Source organism: Gymnodraco acuticeps, unplaced genomic scaffold (assembly GCF_902827175.1).
Source record: "Gymnodraco acuticeps unplaced genomic scaffold, fGymAcu1.1, whole genome shotgun sequence".
In the NCBI taxonomy this organism is placed as follows: Eukaryota; Metazoa; Chordata; class Actinopteri; order Perciformes; family Bathydraconidae; genus Gymnodraco; species Gymnodraco acuticeps.
The window spans coordinates 393,680-410,971 of NW_022991672.1; the positions used below are offsets into that span (position 1 = coordinate 393,680).

Sequence of the window (17,292 nt, forward strand, 5' to 3'; positions counted from 1 at the left end):
ATGTTTGTCCAGATTTGTACTCCCTCAATTGCCCATGCTAACTTCTCAGTAAATGAGCTAGTTGATCATTTTAATTCTAAAATAACAAATGTCATGGATACCATCGCTCCCATTAAAATAAAGGAAGTATCTGGCAAGAAAATATCTCCATGGAGAAAAGCCATGACTGTGAGAACAGCAACAACTGAGTGCAGAAAAGCTGAACGCAGGTGGAGAAATACAAATCTCCAGGTTCACTTGGAAATATATAAAGAGAAACTCGGTTTCTATAATCAGGAAATAAAAAAGGCACGACAATCGTTCTTCTTCATCATTACCAAAAATAAAAACAACTCACGTGCTTTATTTGCTACCGTCGACAGACTAACAAACGCCCCAGTGTCGATAGCCTCAGAATTTCTATCCACCAGGGCCTGCAATTCTTCACTGACAAAATCATGCAAATTAGACAGGCAGTCAGTGCCTCTGTATCAGTTACAGCAAATGTACTGTCCCTGTGTTCACCTAAAGCCAATTCAGACACCATGTCACAATTTCGTCTGATAAATGCTAATGACCTGGAACTGGAAGACATTATGCATCTGAAATCCTCCTCCTGTAGCCTCAACATCATCCCGACAGGATTTTTTTCAAAACTATTTTTCATTGCTTGGCCTCAGATATACTACACATAGTAAACAAGTTTCTTAAATCAGGTGTATTTCCACAAGCCCTGAAAACTGCAATAATTAAACCGCTCCTAAAAAAGCATAACCTAGACAAAACCATAATGAATGGCCAAAATCAAACCTTCCCTTTTTAAGCAAATTGATTGAAAAAGCAGTTTTTCAACAGTTGAGTAATTTCATGTTTTTAACTGACGGTTTTGATGTGTTTCAGTCGGGCTTTAGACCTAACCACAGCACTGAGACTTCTCTTGTTAAGGTCTTAAATGACATCCATTTGAACACAGACAGTGGCAGAATATCAGTGTTAGTATTATTAGATCTCAGCGCTGCCTTTGATACTGTTGACCACAACATACTAGACCGTCTAGAAAACTGGGTGGGAGTTTCAGCAACAGCTCTAAACTGGTTTAGCTCCTACTTGAAGGACAGAACAAACGTTGTCTCAATAGGCAATTACAAATCAACCCTGATAAATATGACATGCGGGGTTCCTCAAGGCTCCATCTTAGGACCTTTGCTTTTTAATATTTATATGCTACCTCTGGCTGAAATTATTAAAAAGAGCGATCTAAGCTATCACATCTATGCAGACGACACCCAGATTTATTTTAAAATTACACCGGGAGACTACTCTCCGATTAAAACACTGAGCAAGTGCATTGAGCACATCACTGACTGGATGACTCAGAACTTTCTCCAATTGAACAAACAAAAAACTGAGATCAGCTTCAGTCGGCAGACTACAAAGTAACTCACAAAGCAAGAAATCTGGGTGTAGTGATGGACTCAGACCTGCATTTTAACAGTCACATTACAACAGTTATTAGGTATGCATACTAGCACCTGAAGAATATATCAAGGAATACAAAACTGATGTCGCAACAGGATTTAGAAAAACTTATCCATGCTTTTATTTTCAGTAGACTCGACTACTGCAATGGTGTCTTCACAGGTCTCACTAAAAAATCTATCAGAAAGCTGCAGCTGATTCAGAACGCTGCTGTTCGAGTACTCACTGACACTAGAAAAGTGGATCACATCACTCCAGTTCTGAGATCATTACACTGGCTTCCAGTCTGCCAAATAATTGATTTTAAAATACTACTGCTAGTTTTTAAATCACTAAATGGCTTCGGACTGAGGTATATAGACGACCTCCTCCATCACTATGAAGCATCCAGGAGTCTCAGGTATTCTGGGTCGGGTCTGCTCTCTGTTCCGAAAATAACCACTAAACATGGAAAAGCAGCGTTTAGTTATTATAACCCAACAATTTGGAACAAACTGCCTAAATCGTGCACGTCCGCCGAAACACTTCCTATTTTTAAATCCCGACTAAAAACGCACCTATTTGCCGCTGTTTTTAATTGAGCTGCCCATACTCACACTACAGTATGCCTTTTTAGTCATGTATTCTGTACCTGCTGTGTTTATTTATTTATTTAATTTCATTACCTTTGCTTATTATGCCTGTTTTTAAATGCCTTTTTAATAATGTATTTATGCTGTATTTGTTCTTAAATGTTGTTTGCTTTTAATCTGTAAAGCACTTTGAATCGCCACGTGCTGAAAAGTGCTATATAAATAAAATTGCCTTGCCTTGCCTATAGTATATAGTCCTGCCCTCTGGCCATACACGCCAGGGATTTTGGGCCCCATGAAAATACAGTGGGGCAAAAAAGTATTTAGTCAGCCACCAATTGTGCAAGTTCTCCCACTTAAAAAGATGAGAGAGGCCTGTAATTTTCATCCTAGGTACACTTCAACTATGAGAGACAGAATGGGGGGAAAGAATCCAGGAAATCACATTGTAGGATTTTTAATGAATTAATTGGTAAATTCCTCGGTAAAATAAGTATTTGGTCACCTACAAACAAACAAGATTTCTGGCTCTCACAGACCTGTAACTTCTTCTTTAAGAGCCTCCTCTGTCCTCCACTTGTTAACTGTATTAATGGCACCTGTTTGAACTTGTTATCAGTATAAAAGACACCTGTCCACAACCTCAAACAGTCACACTCCAAACTCCACTATGGCCAAGACCAAAGAGCTGTCAAAGGACACCAGAAACAAAATTGTAGACCTGCACCAGGCTGGGAAGACTGCATCTGCAATAGGTAAGCAGCTTGGTGTGAAGAAATCAACTGTGGGAGCAATTATTAGAAAATGGAAGATATACAAGACCGATGATAATCTCCCTCGATCTGGGGCTCCACGCAAGATCTCACCCCGTGGGGTCAAAATGATCACAAGAACGGTGAGCAAAAATCCCAGAACCACACAGGGGGACCTAGTCAATGACCTGCAGAGAGCTGGGACCAAAGTAACAAAGGCTACCATCAGTAATACACTACGCCGCCAGGGACTCAAATCCTGCAGTGCCAGACGTGTCCCCCTGCTTAAGCCAGTATGTCCAGGCCCGTCTGAAGTTTGCTAGAGAGCATTTAGATGATCCAGAAGAGGATTGGGAGAATGTCATATGAAACCAAAATATAACTTTTTGGTAAAAACTCAACTAGATGTGTTTGGAGGAGAAAGAATGCTGAGTTGCATCCAAAGAACACCTACTGTGAAACATGGGGGTGGAAACATCATGCTTTGGGGCTGTTTTTATGCAAAGGGACCAGGACGACTGATCCGTGTAAAGGAAAGAATGAATGGGGCCATGTATCGTGAGATTTTGAGTGACAACCTCCTTCCATCAGCAAGGGCATTGAAGATGAAACGTGGCTGGGTCTTTCAGCATGACAATGATCCCAAACACACCGCCCGGGCAACGAAGGAGTGGCTTCGTAAGAAGCATTTCAAGGTCCTGGAGTGGCCTAGCCAGTCTCCAGATCTCAACCCCATAGAAAATCTTTGGAGGGAGTTGAAAGTCCGTGTTGCCCAGCGACAGCCCCAAAACATCACTGCTCTAGAGGAGATCTGCATGGAGGAATGGGCCAAAAATACCAGCAACAGTGTGTGAAAACCTTGTGAGGACTTACAGAAAACGTTTGACCTCTGTCATTGCCAACAAAGGGTATATAACAAAGTATTGAGATGAACTGTTGTTATGGACCAAATACTTATTTTCCACCATAATTTGCAAATAAATTCTTTAAAAATCAGACAATGTGATTTTCTGTTTTTTTTCTTCTCATGTTGTCTCTCATAGTTGAGGTATACCTAGGATGAAAATGACAGGCCTCTCTCATCTTTTTAAGTGGGAGAACTTTCACAATTGGTGGCTGACTAAATACTTGTTTGCCCCACTGTATATCACATTGGGACCCACCACCAGGCCCAGGTCTCACCAACCAAGCACAATGCTGTAACCACACCTCCAGAACCCAACCGACTCATTTATGCTTTAAATAACTCTACCTGTACAGGGTGGCATCTATCTTGTAATCCAATACTAACCGCACAATATTTACTGACACTGAGCGGTGAAAATATTGTGCAGACGTGCAACATTCTGCTGCAGTAGAATTCACTATTAGATATAAGACTAACATTCCTGACAATAGATCTCAAGAGTCATCTTTTATGGTGTGAATGCCTTTTTAATAATTACATTTTTGAATGGAACATTCTCAACATGAATGCATACATCCAAATAAATATAACTGAAATATGTGTAAAAATACTGTGTTTGAAATGTGCAATTGAAATTTAGATGTTAGCTTTTTGTTTTGATATATATGTTGTATTCCAGTCTCCCTTCAGATATGTTAAGTGGCATTCAACACAATGCTGCTCACCTCCTTCAGTTGGGAGAAAAGCTGGTTCAGGTTCAGGCTTATGGGGGACAGGGCTGCTGAGCCTAAAGATGGATCTGTTGGTCCTGGCACCAGGGGAGGGACAACTGATTTAGTATGAATAGCTGCCAAAAATGTACCTGCATTTATTAAATGTCAGCTAAAAGAGCAGTGAAATCAAAAACCTGTATAGATATTAACAGTCCTTAAAGGCGGGGTAGGTAAGTTTGAGAAACCGGCTCAAGATACACTTTGTTATATTCCATGGAATGCTCTTAACATCCCGATAGCAATGAATATCTTAAGTGCATCTGTGGAAGCCGTAGTACTGTAAAAAGCACGACCAATCATTTGAGCCGGCCCGGCTAAAGTAACTGGATGGCCTACCTGCCTGTCAGCCTTCCATCTGTGCACAAACTTATCTCTTGCCCTCATTGGTCATGTGCGCGTTTGTTTGTGTTGGAGGAGGGGCTCTGTAAGGAAGTGGCAGATTTTTTCCGGCAGTGTATTTATTTATTTTGAAAGCCTGACTTTGTAAGTCGTTGAGACATGGTATACTACACACGTAAGTACTAGCATCCCTGCTCCTCACACGCTCTCACTCTCTGCTAGAAAGTGCCGGAGGTGCTGCACCACGTTGGGAGGCAGGACCAAACCATTACATGTAAATAGAAGGGGGTGTACAGAGGCTTTGGATAATTAGCTTTTGGAAGAAAATAAGTTAAATGAATTGTAAGTTTAGTGAGTAGATACATTATCGATATAACGTCCTATTAATGTTAATTCTTGATGAATGATGAAAGGTTACATAAACATTTTTTTCTTAAAGAGCCTATCATCCCAACAACTGTTGTGCAATGAAATATTGGGCTACTAGTAATCTCGAACCGTCAGTTTAAAAAAGAAAAAGCGATACCGTTCCGTTAAATATCAATAATTTCGAACATCGCGGGGAAATTCCTTCGACTCATTTTGAAGTTTTGGGGGAAGCCGGAAGTGACGTCAATGCGGGAACACTTCACTGTGCGGCGAGAGAGCCAAACACGGACAAAGTGTGTTGTCATGCGTAGAAATGGTGAATTACTGAGTTTAGGCACGTTAATAACGTTTTAATGAAGTTGACTACAGTATATTCATATTTGTCAGTGCTTTCATGTCAATTCGGCGAACATAAACATAAATGATCGTGGTGAAGATGATGATTACATTAGGATTAAAAATCGGTAGTGAGAGCTGCTGAATTTCCTCCCGTATGTGATATAAAAACAAATCGATTATTTTTGTAGTTGTAAACTCAAGTGGATGAAACTACATTTATTAGTGCTTTCGTGTCAATTCGGCGAACATATGATACATTAAATGATCGTGAGGATGATGATTAAAAATCGTTTGTTTGAGCCGGTCTGCATTTCCTGATGAGAAAACAAACCGATGCTTTTTGTAGTTGTAGTACACCAACATGGATTAAACGTGTGGTTTTTTACCACAATGTTGGGGAAATTAATGGGTAAAATGCACGGATTATTATTATTATTATTCCCACTCCGATCGGGACACTAGGTCCACCGTTTCCCCGCAGCGAGGCCCCCCCCCCGTTGACAGTTTACGTGGGCTGGGTGCAGTGGCGGACTGGCCATCGGGATTCGTCCCGATGGGCCGGTACCGAAGTGGGCCGGTCGGATAAGTCGCTAGCACATCCCCCATAGGCGGCGCGTGAGGCTCAGGTTTGGGAAGGCTAAATAACTTTTTTTACCTGACGCCAGGCCCGGACTGGCCATCGGGAGGACCGGGAGGTTTCCCGATGGCCTGGCCTGTTAAGTGGCCTGCTGGCTTGAGGAATTTTTTTTATGTATTGTGAACACAACGCTGCGCAAATGTGGGTCTGACTCTGCCTCACAGAGGGTGACTGGCTGTCTACATGATGTGGCCTGCCGACATGGCCACTTTCATACAGATCATACACTAATGCCCTCGATTGGTCTCGTGTCATTCAAGCTCGGGAGGGTGTGTATGTGTGGCGCGAGCAAGCGAGAGAGAAAGCGCGTGCACTGGTTACGTGTATTGTTGTTGTTAGCATCCGGTGCTAGCTAGCGGCGCTAACGGAATGAGCTGTCAACAAGGTGGAGGAGAGTCCTCTCCTGTCAGACTGAGAGACTGATAACTATAGCTCAGGTGAGGTAAAGGACTTTAGAGTGTTTAGATAGTTAACTTAGTCTAAGTTATCTCTGTGGGTCTCAAACGGTTTGGTCACCATTTATGTAAACACATATTTCCATTTGAAGGGGGAGTGATTAGTACAATATGCATGAATAATAATTTTAAAAAAGTTAACTAGGTGAAAAAAGGTAAGATAAACTTTAAAACTTGTTGAGAGCTAATAGTCTTTGCTGCTGCCTCAAAGAGGAGCAGGGGGAGACGAGTGAGGCTGGTTCAGGAGCCCAGACACACTCACAACTATAAATGAACCAAAAACAAATAAATAAACAAGTTTCAATGTTTTTTCATATTGGATATGGTATGTTATTGGTTATGGCCATGTTCTTATGATTTTATGATTATTTAAATGTATACAGTTCTGTTTCATATGGGTGTAGTCTCTTTATTTCCCCCTCAAAGTGCACCAGATTGATGCATTTAAGTCCAACATTTAAAAAACAAAAAATCTTCCGCGGGGAGCATGCCCCCGGACCCCCCTAGAGGATTTGAGGTCCACCTCCACTTAAAATATGTTCACATGGATAGGTTCCTAAATAGATTTGCACTTTAAAAAAAAATAGTAACCCATGTCCATATGTTTATTCTGGGGTAGTAGATTTAAAGTTTATGGCTATCACTACGGGCAGCAACGCTGTAAATATTGACAAATAAATCCAGGAAAATTACACAAAATAAAACTGGTAGTGGCCTGGCTGGGTGTATAATTCCCGGCCTGACTTATTGTCCCAGTCCGGCCCTGCCTGACGCTGCCCGCCTCCGGCGTCTATAGAAAATAGATCAACTCAGTGTGCGGAGTTTAAATCTCTCAAGTCATATTACAGGATAAAGGAAATACAGTTTAAACTGCCGTATGCAGAGAAGACGCCGACGTGTCGCACTTATCATTCATATTACATCATCAATCAGATCATCGATCATATAATATCATAATATATCATATATTTCCTTATCTGAGTCAGCTTCTCCAGCCGTATCTGGCCGTGCAACACTTACAGTATCACATACTGTATGCTGAAGTATTATTTTAAGCAACACATTATGTTGACGAAACACTCGAGACAAATGTAATTAAAGTCAGATCCACTCGTGTCTTAGACGTGAACGCGCTCTCAGCTGGTGAGAGAACCCCTGGCTTGATTTACCGAGTTGATAACCAGCGTCGTAGGACCGCTTAGCGAGATCTCGTTTGTTAGTTTGTTGTTGTTAGTTTGTTTGTTACTCAAACATATCCAGGGTCTGTTGAACTGGCTTCGTAGTACAGGGCACAGGTGGCTGGCAGCGCTAATGTCAAAGACACAGACATTATACATTATATTTGTATTTTACCAGGATGCAGTGACACAAATATTTACATATTTACATTTACTATCTACAGCACCCGCCGCCCCTGACATCCCCCACTCCCCCCGTTGACAATTTACTAGTGGTACCGAAGTGGGCCGGTCGAGAGTCCCGGGATGATTTTTAGTCCCATTCCACCACTGGCTACATGACCGTATGATCGCCCATATTGACGCACCTAATTCCTAAACTTCTAACAGATACAGCATAAACCGATCCTTCAGCCTCATATGAGCTCTCAGACACGTTCAAAATTAAACTGTCATCGCTGTCTGAGCTTGCTGCTCTGTGCGCCATCGTGCGTTTACATGCAGATGCTGGGATCCTGAACGGTGCAGCTGGAGCGCTGTGCCCGCAATGACGTCACACGTAATTTGGCGGGACTTGAAGAATCCCCGAGAAGATCCAGGAAATGGTCAACATTGAAGGGCAGATTAATGGTTATCAAAGTACAAATATCCAAAATCAGTTCAGTAACGGTTTTCAAGGGGACAATATTTACTCAAATTGATGGGTTTGGATGATGGGGGAAACTCGTGTCACAGGCTCTTTAATGTTCTAAAATAGTTTTGGCCCCCGTGGTGAGGTTGTTTGGGGTGGCCAATAGGGTTACCAGGATTCAGCCACCCCCCAGCTCCGCCACTGCTTATAAACAGTGCATTATTAAAATAGACTTTAGAGGTTGTATTGAATCTTGCAGACACTGCACTTATTTTAACCTCTTATTCCTTGAGCCAACTCCCTATTAGAGAACGTGCTATTCAAGCATTGTGTCGCTAACAGGTGAAGGTATGTTGCCATTGAGGCGAGACACTGTTGTTGTAAAACATCGTTTTTTCATTGGTTGTCAGTTTTGAAAGTTTGGGCTCTTTTGATTCCTACCTCACAATTAGTTTCAGTCTCATCTGTACTCTGAGTGGTTTGTTCATATATCATCAATAGCCAGATGTATAGACTGATTATTGATGATTGCGTTAAGGATTATAACATCTGTTTCCCTCAAAAACATCTGGAGAATAGATTTTTCTTAAAGGCTGCTGACAGTTTTTGTGGATTTCTGTAGTGGTACAAACCCATATCAAAACTCCCCTCTGTAAAAACATTTGACTCTAATAAGTCGACAATAAAACAAGAATGTGATCCTGGCTTTAACCAATGTACACATTTCTATGCTGTTTCTGTATGAGTTAGTATATTTAAAGATAACATTTCAGAAAACGTGTATTGTAATAAAAAACAAAGTCATGATGTGAGTGAAACATTTTTAATTGTAATATTCTTCACCATCCACCTCTTTACAAATAATGACATTTCAAATGAAAAGCTCCATCTTCTAAACAGGGCAATAATAAAATAGACTTTACAAGCAAATTTCATGCAATTTTGATATTTAAAAAACCCTTTATTTATCTCTCAGTCAGACGGGACGTTTGCAGTCAGTTAGTCTCACCTGTACAGGCAGTGCTGGAGTGTGTTCAAGGTGAAGAATGAGATCATAATCATTAGAAGCAGTCCAACCAGTCAGACCGCTCTCACTGACACAGGCTGCAGCCATCAGACACTTAGATTAGCTTCATTTAGCACAGTGGTTCTCAACCTGTGGTACGGAGGAATCTGACATATAAAAAAAAAACATTTAAAAAAAAACATTTTACATGTTATTTAACCTTTATCTAACCAGATGAAAACATTGAGACAAAATCTCATTTACAATGCTGACCTGGCCAAGAAGGCAGCAACGTTACATATTCTTACACATAACATATAAAATACACAACTAAGTAAACAAAAAGACGAAAAGCAGTCACTACATTGTGCACATTTGGGACAGTAAGAAAGGTACACTACTTATTACTGCAAGAGCAGCTGGTGGTAAGGACCTCAGACAACTTCAATTTAAAACAGGCTATAGCAGGGATGGGCAACTTGGATGGTGGTAGGGGCCACATAATTGATGTACTGGCCACCAGGGGCCCGCAGATTCACTTGGAACACACACACACACAAATTCCATGTATTGTATGTAATTATTAACAAATATACTAAGTCTGACATCTTCATTGGCATTTTACAATCTTTCAGGGAACATCCTCTAATAAGCCACTAAACAAATATCAGTTCACAGAAATGTTGTTTAATTTGTACAAGTGGCATGTTTGTATTGAACAGGTTATTTAACAGTGGAATGAAACAATTTTGAACTATTGGAAAGCACGGAAAATGTGTGTGTATTGAGATTAACCATAAGATGACATACACACTAACCATTAGTTGTCTAACTTGAACCTAAGACACTTGTAGCCAGTCTCTGCATTCCCCTTATTCCACAATAAGGGGAATGTCAAAACAGACACCTGCCAACCCGCACTCGGCTGTTCCTCAGCGCCGCTCCCCCTCTCGCTGAAATTATGAAAGAAAAGCGTATAGTAATCATAGATAACACGGCAGGGTCCGTGACAGTTTGTTTTCATCTGATTTAAAATAAACAAAGTCTTGGTTTTTATAATATTAAACTTGTTTCGCCAAATTCAGATGATAAAAATAACTTTTAAGCTTGTAAATGCATAATTACAAGCGGCAACTTAACCTCACAGCAGACATAACAACAGCCGGTGTTTCTTGTGAGGGTTTCCCCGGGAAATAAGCACAATACACACAAACGCGTCACAACCCGGGCCGTCATTTGCCCATCCCTGGGCTATAGGGACAAGTGCCATCAGTTTGAGGCTTGATTGAATAACATTAATTACAAAATAAATCATACTATCAAAATACTACAACGAATGAAAATAAGCTTGAGATAATTGAAACTGTGGTTTAAATAAGTTCTTATAGGCTATTGTTGTTTTTAGATGTAGAAACGAACATTTTTTCTTTTTTTTCTGGTGTTGCTAATGACGACCATACTACCCGCGAACGATTAGCGAACGTTGCAAGCAAGCTAAAGAAAGAATAAAGCTGAATGATGTTGTACAGAGGACAATATTACCAGCGAAAGTGAACAAGTGAATGAGGAGGAGGACAGTCATCAACCGAGCACAAGCGCAGGCTCCACCAGCAACACAAAAGTGATATGCACAGGCACAGCCGCTGTGATGGAGGAGAGAAGTGACTCAGGAAGAAGGCATTTGCGCAAAGAATGGAGAGAAGGCTGTGACCGAGGTCAAAAGCTGAAAAAGCAAACACTTGTCCTTAATTGTTATCTTTTTTCTTTTCTTTTTTACTTTGCCACCACAGAAATGGCAATAGCAAACATCAGCAGACTGAAGATGAGCTCATCTGCTCCTGGAGGCTTCAATATTATTGTGGAACTGAATTCCCAATAGGACATTCACACTTTGGTATTTGGTACATGTAGGTATGTATGGTTGTCATTTGTTGTGAGAATTAGTTATTATTTTGTTCTTTATATTCTCGCTTGTGGTGTGTGAGTGAGTGATGAGTGAGACAGAGAGAGACTGCCCGTATACATGTAGCTGTGGCAGACAATAAATAATGTTGTTATGAATACATTTGCCTCCGAGTCCTGCATGAACTGTGCATTGACTGTATTTGAACATTGGTCATATGGTGGTACTTGGAGAGACAACTATTTTCTCAGGTGGTAATTGGTGTAAAAAGGTTGAGAACCACTGGTTTAGCATGTATACTAGGAAAAGGGGGGAAATAGTGAGTGCAAAAATACACATTTAAGTGTACTTAATATATCTTTGTACGAAAACTGAAATGTAAAAACAATTTGGCAACTTGTTTTGGTCCCAGTCAAGAAATAGCCCGACCCATAATCCCCTGTTAAACATCTTATTGATGTTTTTACTCCTCTGATTTGGTATGGATTAAACAAACTGGATTCAGAGCTGCTGATTGGTGGATTTTGTTACCTTTGGACAGGCTGGCTTTGTCTTCCCTTGTTTCCAGTCTTTATGCTAAGCTAAGCTAACCAGTTGATGGCCTTATTTCTAACAAACATATACAGCAATTTTAATATCTAGTAGTTAAGTACATTTTTTAAGCTACTTTCCCTAAATTGAGAACTAGTGAAAACTGTACTTCAGTTAGTACATTTAAAAAAAACACAAAAAATAACATTCTTTGTTCCTTTTTTTTAATCCATTGAGGCTTTGTTCAAACTTTACAAGCAGTGTGCAGAGAGGTGGACGCAATACAGTTAACATAACACAACAGACAGCTGAGATGTAACATTTAAATGTCCCTGGTTTGTTAAACCACTGCAGCCTAATGTTTAATGATCAGATATTGTTCATTTTCAAAGTAACTGTTTATCATTTTTTTACCAATATATTGTAATTAAAGCATGAATCCTGAATCGACCCCTTTAAAATATACCCATCATTTTTTCCTTTTAAAATTATTAAAAAACAAGTGCATTACTTCCACTAGTAATGTGTGCAAGTATGAAACACTTTTTGAAAACACAATTCTGAGACAATAAATACTTTTCTTGTCCCCCTGACATATAAAGAAGTGGTAAAAGTTTATTTCTGAGTAAATAGTTTTCTGATCACTTCAAGTCATGACGGCAGGTAGTGCAATCCGTAGAATAAACTAGAGTACATTAGAACATACTCATCAGTATTTAATGTGTTTTTATGCGTCTCATCAAGGTGAACCATATGTGATCAGATTCTGAAACATTAACAATGTGTACAATGTACTTCCCCAGTTGAATACATGTATTACATTTAGTGAGAGTGAATCTTTCTGAAGAAAATCAAATGGTTGTTCTACTCAGTGTGATTGACAGGAGAGATGATCAGAGGGGCAGAGTTTTTACCACCATCATTAAGACTTGGACCAAAGAATGGGTAGAGTTTCTCTTTGAAGCAGCAGCCAGTGAAGGAGTAGATCAGAGCTGCAGCATCAACATCATAAAAGGAGACCAGACCCTCCTCATAATCCACAAACACCCCCACCTTCTCAGGCTGAGACTTCAGAGAGAGACGCACTGAAGGAAGAGCAAGAGCTTTGTACTCATTTCCATTCCTCAACACTATCACCCAGTAACCATCCTGAGGAGTCCCTGAGATATGTCCCTTCCTGTTGATCGACTCTCTGGCCACTCCTAAATCCCACTCAGTCTTTCCTTTAACCTGAACCTCGTAATAAAATCTTCCTGAAGAGAAACTCTGCTTTGCTAAGACATTAGCACACTTGTCAAATCTCTCTGGATTCTTTGGGAGATTCTTCCTCACATCACCATGTTTCACTTGTTTTCCATCATCAGACAGGATGAGATAGGGATGTGCTGTATCAGGATCAAGAGTCACCTCCTCCTCATACTGCTGGACCCTCTTCAGCTCCACCTCAAGCAGCTTCTTCATCTGATTACTGAGCGTCTCCTCCAGCTGAGTCACAGCTCTCACCACAGTCCCCTCATATGAAGGTGGACAGACCCTGACTCCTGTCCAGTTCTTGGTGGGTGGAGCAGCGTTCAGGGACGTGAAGCTTTGGAGGAGGTGGAGCTGGTCTTCAGAGCGTGAGAGCTGCTCCACCTCAGAGCTTCTCTTCTTCAGCTCAGAGACTTCCTGTTCCAGCTCTTTGATGAAGCCTTCAGCCTGTTCCTCTGTCTCTCTCTGCTTCTCTTTGATGGTGTCGATGAGCTCGGCCTGGCTTCTCTCAACAGACTCCTTCAGAGCGGTGAAGACCTGAACACCATCTGCTATCTCTCTGTCTGCTCCTTCCTTACTGAGCTCCACTGAGCGATTCATCTCCTGGATCTTCAGTCGTCTCTTCTGGATCATCTGCTGAATTTCAGCCTCTGTCTTCCCCAGCTCGGCCTTCTTTCCTTCATATCCTTCTTTCAGAGGAACAACATCATGTGTCTTGTGCTCTGAACAGTGCAGAGCATGCAGACACACACCTGGTCGGTCTTACAGAACAGCTCCAGCAGTTTATCGTGCTTCACACACATCCTGCTTTCCAGGTTCTCTTCAGGGTCGATCAGCTGATGTCTTTTCAGACCTGACATTTTCAGATGAGGCTCCAGGTGAGTCTCACAGTAGGAGGTCAGACACACCAGGCAGGACTTCAGGGCCTTCAGTCTGGTTCCAGTGCAGACGTCACAGGGAACTTCTCCTGGTTTGACAACGTGTTGCTCTGAACTGCTGCTGCTGGCTTTCTGTTGAGCTGACTGTCTGAACTGAGCAGCCATCTCAGAGATGAAAGTGTTGACCTGCAGCTCAGGTCTTGGGGAAAATAGCTTATTACAGTTCGGACACTTTAATTGGACATTTCTATCCCAGTGTTCAGAGATGCAGGCTTTACAGAAGTTGTGTCCACATGGTATGGCGACTGGATCAGTGAACACATCCAGACAGATAGAGCACAGAAACTGATCTTCAGTCAGCAGACAGCTGGCAGCAGACATGTCTCTCTGGGGACAAAAGTTTGAAAAAAACACAACTGTAATTACATATTCTCTCTTTGCCAGTTCATAGAGTCCTACTCAGTGGCGGTTTCTACGGGGTGGCACGGAGGTGGCAGCTGCCACCTCCGAAAAATGCCTTGCCACCCCAGCTGCCACCCCATTTGGCAGCTTTGTTTTGAAAGAAAAGTTGTGGCTCATCGGACATTTATGAGAGAAAATCTCTAATGTCCGAGTGCAAGTGAATGCAGCACAAGACGCGAGCCTTGTAACCCCTCCCCCCCTGCCGCGAGCGTGGAAATATGATTGGCGGCGATTTCATTTGAACCGGGGACAGCTCAAAACGAGAAGCATTTCGGATCCAAGTAGACGGAAGGAATGAGGTATTTGCGGTCAGGGTATGGATGGGGTAGGCTACAGCCATACCAAGAAATGTCTTAGCCCCACCATGAACAATGATGTTAAAGTAAGCAAAATAAAGTCCGCCAACTCGCGCGGAGTAAATTGCACAGACAGCAGTTCGTAAGATTGATTTCAGCCACTTGTCTGGAAATACCGAAGACTAGAAACGGTTTTCAAAACTTTTGTCACGTAGTGATCGTCTTCTCAATAGAACATCTTTGATAATGTCTTCTGGCCAATCAGAATCACGATAACGGCGTGGTGTTGTTGCAGGAAGTCCCGACGGAGAATACTTTTGCTGTAGTACATCTCTACATCGATACAACATTACGTGTTGATAGAAATCAACACGTAATGAAATAAGACCCCACGGTTTGATGATTGATAGGTGTGTGGGCTGTCTTTCATTTTGACACACAGAACAATGGGGGCTATCCACCCTTATCCACAATGTAAAGTAATTCACAGCCTCTTCTCTCTTCAGTGAGGAGCAGCAAGTTTAGCTTTCAGAACCATGTAACAAAAAACTAAAATGGCATTCATTTTTTTAAATATGTCGTGCAGTAATAGATTTATTTATTTTTCTTCTCAAGAGAGTAATAATGTGTATTTTATGTTAGTATTTCAAAAAATCTCCTGGGGGAGAATCCCCTCAGACCCCCCTGCAGGGGTTGGGTTTTCAGCATGTCAACTCTTTCACTTGTGGGGAAATTGCAGGATTGGCTTCAGGTCGCCCTTTTTATTTACTACAAGACAAATGTGCCTTTTTATTTCATACAGTTCAATTTGGATTGAGACAGGGAAATAATCTAAACCTCACGCGTGGCGTTTCACTGTCAAGGGGAGCGTGTATGTAATTACATTGCAAATACTGACTTGAGCCCCACCACTGTATGGGTTAGCTCTACAGATTACCCAACACAAATACTCTGGCGCCACTGTTTGCGGTCTACAATGACAGAGAAGAGCCTGTCAAGTTTGGCTGTACTCAGCATTGAATCAAAACGCACCATAGCTTTAAATCTTTTGTGAGGCGTTTTGCTGAACAAGATGGTAATCGCCACATTCAGCTGTTATAGGCATGCCAACTTGATGCTCTGCTCACGGATGAGTCGATGAGAATAATAAACTGTTAAGATGATGACCTTACGTGTGTATAATATGTTTCTTCTTTGTGGGGTTCTGCCCCCAAAAAACTGTTTAAAGTCATGAGAAAGTCAAATAAGACGGTGTGTAAAACTTCACTGCCCAGCCAAAAAGAAGTAACCACTTTGATTTAACTAGGCCAGTAGGTAAGGGCTTTCCACTGGATAATAACTGCAGCGATGTTTATGTTTTAGCTGAATACACGTTTTTTAACCCTAATTGATGCAGTTAGTCACTTCTTTAATGTTTGTTCTTTCTGATGTAAAGTCAAGGTTGTAACTGTTTGCAATGAAGTTGTGGGGCGCTGAACTGTTCCTTTGAATCTTTTAATATATGATAGTAATTACTTGTCTTTCAAATTTGAAGGAGGGTGAGCAAGCATCTTGAGGAACGTTCATCATTAACTCCTCCAAAAAATATAGTTTATTTAATAATAACACTGAATATGTGAATCATAACAGTGATTGACAGCTGATGGGAATAATATGATTGTTAATATTATCATATTCATACAGACAAACATCGATGAGGCAGTTAATTAATGTACCCTGTGAAACCAACTCATTCAGTTATTGTTCAGTTAAAATTCATTAAATTATGTCTGCCACCTTATATATGTATATGTAAGGCTTTACTGATGTGCCACAATAATGTCACCTATGTTATTGAGTTAAAATATCAATATTGTGGCTTTCCAAGTTAAAATTGTTGATATGACTGCGATTAAATCAGCATATACTTCTGCCAGGGGATGCCACCCCTGAAATTCTCCTGCCACCTCATGAATATTTGTCTAGATTCGCCCCTGGTCCTACTATGAACCCGAAAATGTAAACTACCCCAACGTTTTATGTTAGAAACTGCATACGTAGAGTAGACCAATGACAACCAAACACATTTAGGTTTCTTGTCTGTACGAATTACAATTCAAGTTCAAATGAAATCTGGAAAGTCATAGCAGCATTCAGTTTAAACTCTACGAAACACAATGTGTAAGCTCTAATGCTGTTGGGGGATTTTGCCATTGTTGAACAGAGGAGTGAAACCTCCTGCTGAGCATCACTGAAGTTAATACTAGTTGTTAAAAAACAGTAAACGTTATCAGCTTCAAAAGGCAGACAGCAGTTACTACAGAAACAGGTTCAAAGCTCAAGGCTGCTAACCACAGTGTGTACAAATGATATAAGATGAAATATGTAATTGTCATGCCTTTTATAAGCAACACTTGTAACACAACACCAGATCCCTTGCTTTGGACAGTCCAGAACAAATCTACTATTTAGATTCTACTTTGTTTAATAGAGTCATTTATAAAGATGTTTTCAAATACAGGAAATATGAAAATAAGTATAAGCTAATGCTAGCTGTGTGACTACCCGATTTGCATTGC

At 41.0% G+C, this 17,292-nt stretch overlaps 1 protein-coding gene and 1 pseudogene across 1 annotated transcript in view; both read right to left on the minus strand.

The window, feature by feature from the left end:
• The window catches only part of LOC117534498 (E3 ubiquitin-protein ligase TRIM21-like), a 44,032-nt gene that overhangs the window by 12,764 nt on the left and 13,976 nt on the right, over positions 1-17,292 (minus strand). The gene's annotated exons all lie outside the window — the stretch shown is intronic.
• Positions 11,806-17,292, minus strand: part of LOC117534497 — a 44,639-nt pseudogene continuing 39,152 nt past the window's right edge.